At 42.6% G+C, this 12,567-nt stretch overlaps 1 long non-coding RNA gene across 1 annotated transcript; it reads left to right on the forward strand.

Annotated features, from left to right (window-relative positions):
• Positions 1-8,754: 8,754 nt before the first annotated feature.
• Positions 8,755-12,289, forward strand: LOC132657341 (uncharacterized). The gene is made up of 2 exons (XR_009595337.1): positions 8,755-9,354; positions 12,084-12,289. It is a non-coding gene; the product is annotated as an uncharacterized LOC132657341 (long non-coding RNA).
• The last annotated feature ends 278 nt before the right edge of the window (positions 12,290-12,567 follow it).

Genomic DNA, 12,567 nt, shown 5'->3' on the forward strand with positions numbered 1-12,567 from the left:
GGAAGGAAACAGAGGTTAGGAGATAATGGACCCCTCTGGCTTTTGTCAAGTCTCAGGATGGTGACCAGGGCAGGGCAGCCAGGCATCACGGTTTGAGGGGTCCTGAATGAATTTAAACAGAACCCCATCTTCCAGTGATAGGCTGAAAAGCAGTACAAATGGAGTGATGAGATAACAGTTCAGCTCTGCTGTCTTGTAATGGTGGGAACTCTGCCTCATTTCTTTTTTCTTCGTCTCTTCAACAAATATTTATGGAGTGTCTACAATTTGATAAGCACGAGCCTGGGTCCATGTAAACAAATAATTAAAATCGTTGCAGACAAGTGTGAGAGGACTGAAGATATTGCCCGGGGAAATGCAGACTTGGATTTATCACTTATTTACACTGAGTTTCTTGTTACTGTGTAACAAAAGGTAGTCTTTCCAGAAACCAAGATCGATTTTTCTCTTTGGTTCTTTCTGGGCATCTGTTTCCAATAACATAGCCTTCTTAGGGAAAGTCACCTCTGTGGCTGGCACCTGTTGGCATCTGGGGGATGGAGGCAGGGGAATTTGATAAGACTTTTGGCCAGAAGCATCCAGTTTTATAAAGGTATGACTTCAATCTATTAGGGAGAAACAAATGGGCAATGAGCTTCACACATGGTGGTGATGATAGAGACCATTTCAAACAACGCCAGGGTGACTTCTTTGGACTTCAGTGGAGGTAACAGAAAAAGTCACACATTGGTTTTCTTTCTTTTTCTTTTGGCCTTGTGGCATGTGGGATCTGAGTTCCCCAACTAAGGACTGAACCTGTGCCTCCTGCAATGGAAGTTCAGAGTCCTAACCCCCAGATCACCAGGGGAGTCCCTACACATTGGCTTTCCTGAAGGAATCCGCAGTTCATCTTGACTTTTGCCCATGTCTTCTTCCATAAAGATGACCTGGTGCTTTTCCTTTTCTTTTTTTCCCCAACACAAATAATTAGTAATGCATTGTCTATAAAACGCAGCTCAGAAGTTAATAAGTCACACTATCAATATCAAATACAGGTTTCCCAGGTGGCACTAGTGGTAAGAACCCGCCTGCAATGTAGAGACATAAGAGACGCAGGTTCGATCCCTGGGTCAGGAAGATCCCCTGGAGAAGGGCTCAGTAGCCCACTCCAGTATTCTTGCCTAAAGAATCTGGTGGACAGAGGAGTCTGACAGGCTATAGTCCATAGGGTTACAAACAGTTGACACAACTGAAGCAACTTAGCATGCACGTGTGCATCAATATCAAATAACTCCAGATGAATATTTTGGAAAAGAAAAGTACCAGTATCTATTACAATTAATACATGAATACATTCTTTTTTCTGAAAGACCCAAACGCTAAAGCAAAGTAATGCACCGGCATCCCCCGATGCTAACCCAGCACGGGGCACGCCTCCCTGCTGTTCTGCTTTTCTTGGCTATTCTTGACCATTTTCTCTTCCTCCTGAACTTTAGATTTTGCTTGTTACATTCCATCAAGTTCCACTGTGGTTTACATAAGAATGATTTGAATTTGTGTATTAATTTGGGCAGCACTTAAATCTTCCCAATACAAAATGCTCTTGTGCAATAAATTACCCATTTCTCCATTTATTTAATTCATCTTTTGTTTTTGGTGCTATTTTATAGCTTTATGCATCTGGGTGTTAGGCATTACTTTTAGGTATTTTATGTTTCGTTCCCTGTGGTTGTGGTAAATAAAATGTTTCTTCCCTAAAAGGTTTTCTAGCAAGTAGATACTGCTGCGTAGAATTGTTGTCTGTTGACAGTGTATCCATCTGCTCTGCTGAGCCCTTTTATGGACCTAATAGTAGGGGGCAGATTCTTCTAAATATGCTAAATAGATAATATTATCATTTGAAATTAGGGAAAGTTATTTTTCCTCTCTTCCCCAATATTTCAATCTCTGTCTTTCCTTCTGAAAATGCGTTGATGTGACAGTACACTGATTTGCAGTTGGTGACCGTGAGAGCAGACATTCTAATTTTAATGTGATTTTAGAGGAAACTTCATTTGATATTTTGCATAGTTTTCTGACGGTTACTCTTTATTAGATTAGGAAGCTTTTTTCATTACTAGTTTACTCAGGATCTCCTCCCTCTCACCCTCCCTCCTTCCTTTCTTCCTTTTTTCTCCATTTCTTCCTTCCTTCCTTCTCTGTAACAGCTTTATCTCTGTCTTAGTCATGGCATCAGGAAGATGCCGTGGTCTTAGTTCTCTGAATGTTGAACTTTAAGCCAACTTTGTCACTTTCCTCTTTCACTTTCAAGAGACCCTTTTGTTCCTCTTTACTTTCTGCCATTAGGGTGGTGTCATCTGCATATCTCAGTCTTAGGTGCTGCCCCAATGGCTCACTGGGGAAAGAATCTGCCTGCAATGCAGGAGAAGCAGGAGATGCAGGTTCATTCCCTGGGTCAGGAATATCCCCTGAAGGAGGAAATGACAACCCACTCCAGTACTCTTAACTGAAAAATCCCATGGACAGAAAAGCATGGCGGGTTGCAGTTTATGGGGTCATAGCTTTAACAAGATCAAATTCACACACCACACCATACTCGGATTCAAAGTGATCACTCCAGTGGCTTCTAGTATATTCATGGGGTTTTGCAGCCATATCACCATCAACTTCAGAACATTTCCAGTTCAGTTCAGTTCATTTCACCCGCTCATTCATGTCTGACTCTTTGCAACCCCATGGACTGCAGCACACCAGGCTTTCCTGTCCCTCACCAACTCCCAGAGCTTGCTCAAACTCATATCCATTGAGTTTGTGATGCCATCCAACCATCTCATCCTCTGTTGTCCCCTTCTCCTCCCACCTTCAATCATTCCCAGCATCAGAGTCTTTTCAAATGAGACAGTTCTTCACATCAGGTGGCCAAAGTATTGGAGTTTCAGCTTCAGCTTCAGCATCATTCCTTCCAGTGAATATTCAGGACTGATTTCCTTTAGGATGGACTGGTTGGATCTCCTTGCAGTCCAAGGGACTCTCAGCAGTCTTCTCCAACACCACAGTTCAAAAGCATCAATTCTTTGGAGCTCAGCTTTCTTCATAGTCCAACTTTCTCATCCATATGTGACTCCTGGAAAAACCAAAGCTTTGACCAGATTGACTTTTGTTGGCAAAGTAATGTCTCTGCTTCTTAATATGCCATCTAGGTTGGTCATAAGTTTTCTTCCAAGGACCATGGATCTCTTAATTTCATGGCTGCAGTACCATCTGCAGTGATTTTGGAGCCTGCCCCCCCCCCCCCCCCCGTGCCAAATAAAGTCTCTCACTGTTTCCATTGTTTCCCCATCTATTTGCCATGAAGTATTGGGACAAGATGCCATGGTCTTAGTTTTCTGAATGTTGAACTTTAAGCCAACTTTGTCACTTTCCTTTTTCACTTTCAAAAGGCTCTTTTGTTCCTCTTTACTGTCTGCCATTAGGGTGGTATCATCTACGTATCTGAGCTTATTGATATTTCTCGCGGCAATCTTGCTGCCAGCTCATGTTTCATCCAGTCCAGCATTTCTCATGATGTACTCTGCGTATAAGTTGAATAAGCATGGTCACAATATACAGCCTTGATGTACTCCTTTCCCTATTTGGAACCAGTCTGTTGTTCCTTGTGCCATTCTAAGTGTTGCTTCTTGACCTGCATACAGATTTCTCAGGAGGCAGGTCAGGTGGTCTGGTATTCCCATCTCTTTCAGAATTTTCCAGTTTATTGTGATCCACACAGTCAAAGGTTTTGGCATAGTCAATAAAGCAGAAGTAGATGTTTTTCTGGAACTCTCTTGCTTTTTTGATGATCCAGCAGATGTTGACAATTTGAACTCTGGTTCCTCTGCCTTTTCTAAAACCAGCTTGAACATCTGGGAGTTCACAGTTCACATACTGTTGAAACCTGGCTTGGAGAATTTTGAGCATTACTTTGCCAGCGTGTGAGATGAGTGCAATTGTGTGGTAGTTTGAGCATTCTTTGGCATTGCCTTTCTTTGGGACTGGAATGAAAACTGACCTTTTCCAGTCCTGTGGCCACTGCTGAGTTTCCCAAATTTGCTGGCATATTGAGTGCAGCACTTTCAGAGCATCATCTTTCAGGATTTGAAATAGCTCAACTGGAATGCCATCACCTCCACTAGCTTTGTTTATAGTGATGCTTCCTAAGGCCCACTTGACTTCACATTCCAGGATGTCTGGCTCTAGGTGAGTGATCACACCATCGTGATTATCTGGGTCGTGAAGATCTGTTTTGTATAGTTCTTTTGTGTATTCTTGCCACCTCTTCTTAATATCTTCTGCTTCTGTTAGGTCCATACCATTTCTGTTCTTTTTTGAGCCCATCTTTGCATGAAATGTTCCCTTGGTATCTCTAATTTTCTTGAAGAGATCTCTAGTCTTTCCCATTCTATTGTTTTCCTCTATTTCTTTGCATTGATCACCAAGGAAAGCTTTCTTATCTCTCCAAGCTATTTTTTGGAATTCTGCATTCAAATGGATGTATCTCTCCTTTTCTCCTTTCCCTTTTGCTTCTCTTCTTTGCTCAGCTCTTTGTAAGGCCTCCTCAGACAAACATTTTGCCTTTGTGCATTTCTTTTTCTTGAGGATGGTCTTGATCACTGCCTCCTATACAATGTCATGAACCTCCACCCATAATTCTTCAGGCACTCTATCAGATCTAATCCCTTGAATTTATTTGTCACTTCTATTGTATAATCATAAGGGATTTGATTTAGGTCATACCTGAATGGTCTAGTGATTTTCCCTACTTTCTTCAATTAAAGTCTGAATTCGGCAATAAGGAGTTTATAATCTGAGCCACAGTCAGCTCCCAGTCTTGTTTTTGCTAACTGTATAGAGTTTCTCCATCTTTGGCTGCAAAGAATATAATCAATCTGATTTCAGTATTGACCATCTGGTGATTTCCATGTGTTGAGTCTTCTCTTGTGTTGTTGGAAGAGGATATTTGCTATGACCAGTGCATTCTCTTGGCAAAGCTCTGTCAGCTTTTGCCCTGCTTCATTCTGTACTCCAAGGCCAAATTTGCCTGTTACTCTAGGTATTTCTTGACTCCCTATTTTTGCATTCAAGTCCCCTATAATGGAAAGGAGATCTTTTTGAGTGTTAGTTCTAGAAGGTCTTGTAGGTCTTCATAGAACTATTCAACTTCTACTTCTTCAGCATTACTGGTCAGGGCATAGCCTTGGATTACTGTGATATTGAATGGTTTGTCTTGGAAATGAACAGAGATCATTCTGTCATTTATGAGACTGCATCCAAGTACAGCATTTTGGACTCTTGTTGACTATGATGGCTACTCCATTTCTTCTAAGGGATTCTTGCCCACAGTTGTAGGTATAACATTTTCATCACCCCTCAAAAAGAAACCCCGCATCCTTTAACCTCCACCCCCAGCATTGCCAGCAGGGGCGATGATGGTAGTGTCTCCTGGGGCTACTGCATTTGGGGCTTTGTGTTGTATTTCTGTCCCTGACACAGTTACCATGGCTACCTTCTGATGAGCACACAAGGGGAAGCTGGAAGAGAAATTGCCCCGAATGCAGCTGTGAAAGCACATGCCTCCTTAGACAACTCTGGATCTCCTGCTTCTCGTGGCCCTTGGCCCAGAGTCCTTCTGAACTGCTTCGTCTCCTGAATGAGGCTCCCTCTGTGTATATTCTGCGCTGTGGCTCTCTCCTTTGGTGGTGGTTGTTGTTTCTGTATGTCAGATCTGATTCTACCTGCTCTGTGTCGTTTCAGAATTCCTAAACCTCTCTGGTCTTCTGAGTCACTGGTGACTCCCTATCTTCCCCAGCATTGTTAAAATGGTCTTTTTGTTGTTTTCTCCTCCTCTTTTGAAATTTCTCCTTGGGGCTTCCCTGGTGGCTCAGTGGTAAAGAATCCGCCTGCCAGCAGAGGAGATGTGGGTTCGATCCCTGGTCTGGGAGGATCCTGTGCACCGCAACTATTGAGCCTGTCTGTGCCCTAGAGCCTGGGAGCTGCAGTCACTGAAGCTGGTGCGCCTTAGAGCCTGTGCTCTGCAGCAAGAGAAGCCACTGCAATGAGAAGCCCAAACACTGCAGCTAGAGAGCAGCCCCTGCTCACTGCAGCGAGAGAAAAGCCTGAACAGCAACGCAGATGCAGCACAGCCGGAAATGAAGATAAAGTAAATAAATTAATAAGAAAGAAATTTCTCCCTCACCAGGAGTTGGGGAATCATGGATGGTCTTGACACCTTGCCATCAGTTCACAACTAGTCGATTTTCTGCAAAACTGAGGTTTTTAATTGCAAACTTCTAGAAAATCCTCCCATCAGTTGATTTTTCAGCAGTATTTGCAGAAAAGTGGGTCTTCCGTATTTCTTCACCAGCTTTGACTGATTCTTCTCTCATGCTTCCGCTGTACTTGCCAAGAGTATAATCGAGGAATCTCTCTCCTGATTTTAATTTTGTAGTGTCGGCGTCTTTTGTAAGGGTGCTCTAAAGCAGAGAGAACACTGATTGTCAGCAAGTGCACACTGAGGAGAGTTTTCAGGCTGCTGCGTCCATTTGGGCTTGGAGAACCACAGCAATGTGGGAGATATTCTCACAGGCACTGAGGTATTGATGGCAGAGGAGAATATCTTGCCTTACAGCCAAGTGGTGTTTCCTGAGTTGAGACATCAATCCACAGATGTGGTGATGGGGCCAGATGCCGTGGAGTCTCTTGATCTTAGGTTTATTAAGTGCGTTTTTCACTTTGTAGGGTGATTAGAGGGCCAGCTCCAAAGTACTTGGCGAATAAGTCCTACAGGGAGTTTAACGATTTCTTCCAAAGTGTTTCCTAGCCACTGCACATGCTCTTAAATTAGTCTCCACCTAATACACCCCCTTTCTGGTCTGGTACCATTTGTTAGGAAGCAAGCGTGTCAGAATGGGCTTCTGCTCTGATGAAGAAAAGGTGGGTATTTCAGAACTGCAAATATTCTCAGGTAATAGGGCTTCCCTTGTGGCCCAGCTGGTAAAGAATCTGCCTGCAATTCGGGAGACCTAGGTTTGATCCCTGGATTGGGAAAATCCCCTGGAGAAGGGAACAGCTACCCACTCCAGTATTCTGGCCTGGAGAATTCCATGGACTGCATAGTCCCTGGGGTCGCAAAGAGTCGGACATGACTGAGCAAACTTCACTTTACTTCACTTCAATAAGGGACTGGCTTATGCCTCGACATCCCTGTGTTCTCTCACTTCTTAGAATTGTTTTTCCTTTAGCATCTAAACACCAGTAGACAGTGCCAGTCCCAACAGACAGTGTGAAGTTCTAACTAGCTGTGGGATCTCCTGACAAAAGTAGCAATTTCACAAATCCATCCTTACTGTCCTCTCCCGCCTGACCTCAGTCAGAGCCCCATGCACTTTGTTCTTGTCAAATCATGACTCGGCTTTTGGCTGCTTTCTTATCCCCATCTCCTGTCTCCTAATTCCTTACGTGAGTGCTAAGTTGCTTCAGCCCTGTCCAAGTCTGTGCAACCCTATGGACTGTCGCCTACCAGTCTCCTCTGGAATTCAATTCCATAGAATTGTCCATGGAATTCTCCAGGTAAGAATATTGGAGTGGGTTGTCATTTCCTTGTCCAGGGGATCTTCCTAACCCAGGGATTGAACCTGCGTCTCTTATGTCTCCTGCATTGACAGGTGGGTTCTTTACCACTAGCTCCACCTGGGAAGCAGGCATAGCTAAAATCGTCAATCACATTAAATAAAACTTTGTCAAAGATGTGAGTCAGAGACTGCTTGTTTTCCAAGATATTTATTCTTTCTTTCTCACTGGAATTACAAAATCACAAGTGTTGACTGGACACACGATCCGAAGTTAAACTTTATTTCCCAACCTTGCTTTTGGTTTCATTCTGGCCTGGAGAATTTAAGCAGAAGTGATAGAGTAGTGTATGCAACTTCCAAGCTGTGATCGTGAAAGAAAAGGAAAGATTTCTCTTCCTTCTTTGTTTTCTCAGTTTGCTGGCGTATGGATGTGTTGGCTGCTGTTGGAGCTGCCATCTTGGAGAACAAGTTGGAATCGTACGTGAACTGAGTTCTGAAAACTGAATTCTCCAAAATTCTGGGGTCACTATATCAGCCTTGGATGCTTCAATTTGAAAGCAATGAGAGAGAACTAAATCTCAGCTGGGTTTTAGATGTGGGTCTTTTGGCCTTTGTTGAAAAAGATGAACCATAAATATTGGGATAATGAAAAGGAATAAGAGAAGAACATTTAAAGCTGGTTAGTAGTTTTTCTTTTAAAGATGGAAAAGTAAGGAAAATGTGGGGCCTTTACTAATAGTCTTGGTAAGTGAAGAGTATCAGAGTTAAGCATTAGGAATTCTGAGTTCTTTGTGATTAACCGCGAAGAAAAGGGTTTCTGATCTCCTTCTATATGCTAGCTCTCATCAGGGTCACATACAGACTGTAATAGTAGTAATAAAATATTATTTTAAAGCAAACATTCCAGAATTTGAACATTCAAATTGCTATAACACAGGCATTATTAAAAAGAAAAGTTTTGAAATTGCCTTAAGACCATATGTATAAGCCATACAATAAAATTCGCCTTACTAATTAAAAGTCACACCTCATTTTGACATATATTGATATTGCCAAACTTGATCCCCCTCCTAAATCATCAGGTTTAGCCCTGGATAACCCTTGGCTCTTTCTAAAATTCAAATCTATCCTCCAAGGATACAGTTGTAAGTATATTTGAATGATCAAGCCACAGCTCTGAAAATAACATCAAAGAGAATTTTAGAAGTTGTAGAGCCACAGCCTCCCTAAAGGAAGTATATATCTTTTCAAGACAAGACAAAGGGCTCTGGGAATGGCCTTAAGTGATCATAAAAGTTTGGTAAATTTTAATCTGTTTGCCAATAACCAGTTACACTGGCATCACAGCTAGATCGCATTGTAAATTCTACTTTGCCTATCAACCTGATATTATTGATAAAAGCTATGGTGCTACAAACAAGCTTAGGTCTGGTTGCACTTGGAATTGAGGATTCAGCAGGTGGCCAACGGGCAGAGACATTTCACACCGAACCTGAATTAGCCTGTAACTCTGCCTTAGAAAGCAGCTTGCCTATAAATATTTCACTCCGTGTCAGACAAAAGCTGCAGGGATGTGAAGCCACTTCAGACAAAAAGCAGATAAATTCCTGCTTAACGTCTACCTGATGCTTTATGATTTCTGCCTAGGTTCAGATTTCCTGGATCAAATGTTCCCAAGGCCCGTGAGGTCATGTGGTTTCAGAGACATAAGCTAAGCTCGGTGTGTATTACAGAGAAGCCATCGCATCCGGGCGTGACCATTTTGAAGGTAAGTGTTAATCCCAATCTGATTTCATGTGTGTGCAACAGCTGCTGGGAACATTAGGCTCTGCCATCTGTGTCCAATGGAGCGATTTCCTACCACTCAGACTCATCTGGCTCCAAAGTTAATTTAGTGCATATTGGGAAATTCCTGAAACAACATGAGACTTAACACCATTTTCCCATCAAATCCTTGGAGTTTTTGTTGATGTTGAGAGAGCCCGTTGGAGGTGTGAAACCATAGGACTGGGGAATGGAATGGTTCACTCATAAAATCTGGGACCCTTATCGGGACGGCGGTGGAGGGGGGGTTCTTTCCCCAAGTTAAACACATGTGTTTTTCTAAGAATAAACTCAGTGCCATACATACTTGGAGTAAAACGGTCCTGGAGCATTATGACCCAAACCCTGTGTTCTGATGATTATTTTCTGTACGAACTTGGTAACCCAAAGGATCTCTCAGATTCAACTTCCTTCTGCAGATGACTTGGATTTATGGTCAACAATTTTACCCATGAAAGATAAAACTAAACAATTCAAGGAAACCATGAGTTAGAGTCGGCATTTTCTTACCTGCTTTAGGGCAGGGCCCATTTCTCCAAAACTGCTTTCTTTATTTTCCTTAGTTCTTCATCCCATTCCCTTAGCATAAAGCAAACATCTGATTGAGCCAATTTATATCCATGTGTGAGTAAAGGAGAGCTGATCTTAGCTGTAAACCACACTGAACATATGAATTTGCCCTTTTAAAAGTGATATTTGGTACCCAATCTGAGTTTAGTTCATTGACTGGACCCTGTCTTCCAAGCATCTGCTGAAATATCCATTCTCCAAGTCTTCAGAAGGATTAGGACAGATTAGATCTGGTGACCACCTGCATTTAACTTTCTTCTTTTTTTGGGGGGGTGGGGAGGTATTTTTTATCTTACAATTTTTTTTTTACTGGAGCATAATTGCTTTATAGTGTTGTGTTTGGCTTTCCTTTTTGATTGATCCAAGTGTATTTTTCTGAACATAAATATTGGTGATGCCACCCCTATCAATTGACATTTAATAAAACTTGAGAGGCGTTCTAGCATAGCATTCAGGGTACAAACTGAGGGGTAGGAGCCGAGCTCCTGCACCTTATAAACATGTCATCATGGGCAAGTTACATGGATCTACTTCAGTCTCCTACTTCTAACTAGAATATCCATGCTTAACTCCTGGGTTTGTTGTGAGAATTAGTGCTGTGAACTCATGTTATGTGCATAACAGTGCTGAATACATGGCAAGTGTTCATAAATGTCAGTCATCGTTGTAACAAAATCTATCATCTAAACAGTCCCGGTGTCACAAATTTTAATAAATTGCTTAAACTTTCCAAACACCCATTTGCACATCTATAGAATAAGAATATAACACATACCTACCAACATTATGGGACTTCCCAGGGGGCTCAGTAGTAAAGACTCTGCCTGTCAGTGCAGGAGGCACAAGAGATACTGGTTTGATCTCTGGGTTGGGAAGATCCTCTGGAGTAGGAAATGGCAACCCACGCCAGTATTCTTGTCTAGAACATTCCATGGACAGAGGAGCTTGGTGGGCTGCAGTTCATGGGGTCACAGAGAGTCGAAATGACTGAGAATGCACGCATCTACATTATGGAAATGCCGTGGTTCCTGTAAGACTAGCTGTGTAGAAGAGTTTTATCAACAGTGATGTCCTATGTACTTCAGAGTTATTTTCATTATGCTAAGCTCTTAAAAGATCTCTGTAATGAAACTTGTTTGTTCAATTCCTTGGGTTATACCTTCTGAGTAGAAACATAGAAAAGAAAAGTAGACTCAGCTCCTTGGCAGAGTAGAGAGAAATTCTTGATGGTGATGATGTTAGGAAGAGATGTGGATGCCGGACCACAAAACACAGTAAATCTTTATGAGGAGGGATGAGGGCAGGCATGTGATCCAGACTAGGCCAAACTGGAGGCTCCTTCAGTGGAATTTAATTCTCGGGTAGAGGAACAAGGAAATTGGAAACAGTCACGTTCCATCCACTGCAGCCTCCTGAGCACTGAGCCCCTGCTACAGGCAGACATCATGGTCTCTGAACCCTGGTCCTTCTAGGACTGCTCTCTCTCCTTCATCTCCCAGCCTGCTCTCCTGCCCTCTTGTCTATTTGGGAAGCTCTTGATCCTTTCCAATAAATTACTTTTAGCCTAAGTCAGATTAATTTCTGTTGCTTGCAACACAGGAGCTCTAACTGATACCTGCCCTACCCTGTCTTATAAGGGTGCACCAAAATACCTTATCTTTCTCCAACCCCTTCCATGCCCCGTGTGTTCTGCTGTGCGCGTGAGCCCCTGTGGCTCTTACAACCGCTCCTTTACCAGATCAGCATCTTAGAAATTGGTTATTCATTCTTCCATCAAATATTAACTGAATGTCTAGGCATTGTTTGGGGTGCTGGGGATACATCACTGAAAAAACTAGGCAAAATCCTGTGCCCTCATGAGTTTACATCCTCACAGGGGAAGACGGAAGAATAAGGAAGAACAAATCTGACTCCATATTATTAATGGCCCTATTGCCCGTGCTGAGTCATGTTTGCTCTGCACCTTTTGTAAAAGAATGTGGTCTGCATCCTGAAATGTACAGGATAGCCTATTCCCAGGGCTCTGACCTCTAAGAGTCCATTCATAGAGAGATAAAAAATTTCAGAACAGAGAATAGCATTTGTCTTGCTGGAAGTTTACAGGATCCCTGGGATCTGACCTGCATGGACAGCTACAAGAACAAAGGATTCCAACATGGAGAAGTTTGCAACAATTCACCACGACCCTCCCTCACCTGGCCTTTAAAAGTGCTTTACTGAAACCCTTTGAGGAATTTGGAGTTTTTGCGTGGCACAAGGTACTCCAGTTCTCCTTGCATGGCCCTGCAATAAACCTTTCTCTGCTCCAACTTCAAGACTCAATTTATTTGGCCTCACTGTATGTCGGGCACACAAATGTGCATTCGGTGACAACAATAAACACAATGTGTGTGTGTGTGTGTGTGTGTGTGTGTGTGTGTGTGTGTGTATGCATGTATAGTCAGATAATGAAATGCCTCAGGAAAATAATGAACTTGAGAAAGAGGACAGAAAGAAGCCAAGATGAGGAGCAGTTGCAATTTTAAGGTATTAGGGAAGGCTGACTGACAGAGGACGTTTATGTGAAAGACATAGTAGAGAGATAGAA

Source organism: Ovis aries, chromosome 11, assembly GCF_016772045.2.
Source record: "Ovis aries strain OAR_USU_Benz2616 breed Rambouillet chromosome 11, ARS-UI_Ramb_v3.0, whole genome shotgun sequence".
Classification (NCBI taxonomy): Eukaryota; Metazoa; Chordata; class Mammalia; order Artiodactyla; family Bovidae; genus Ovis; species Ovis aries.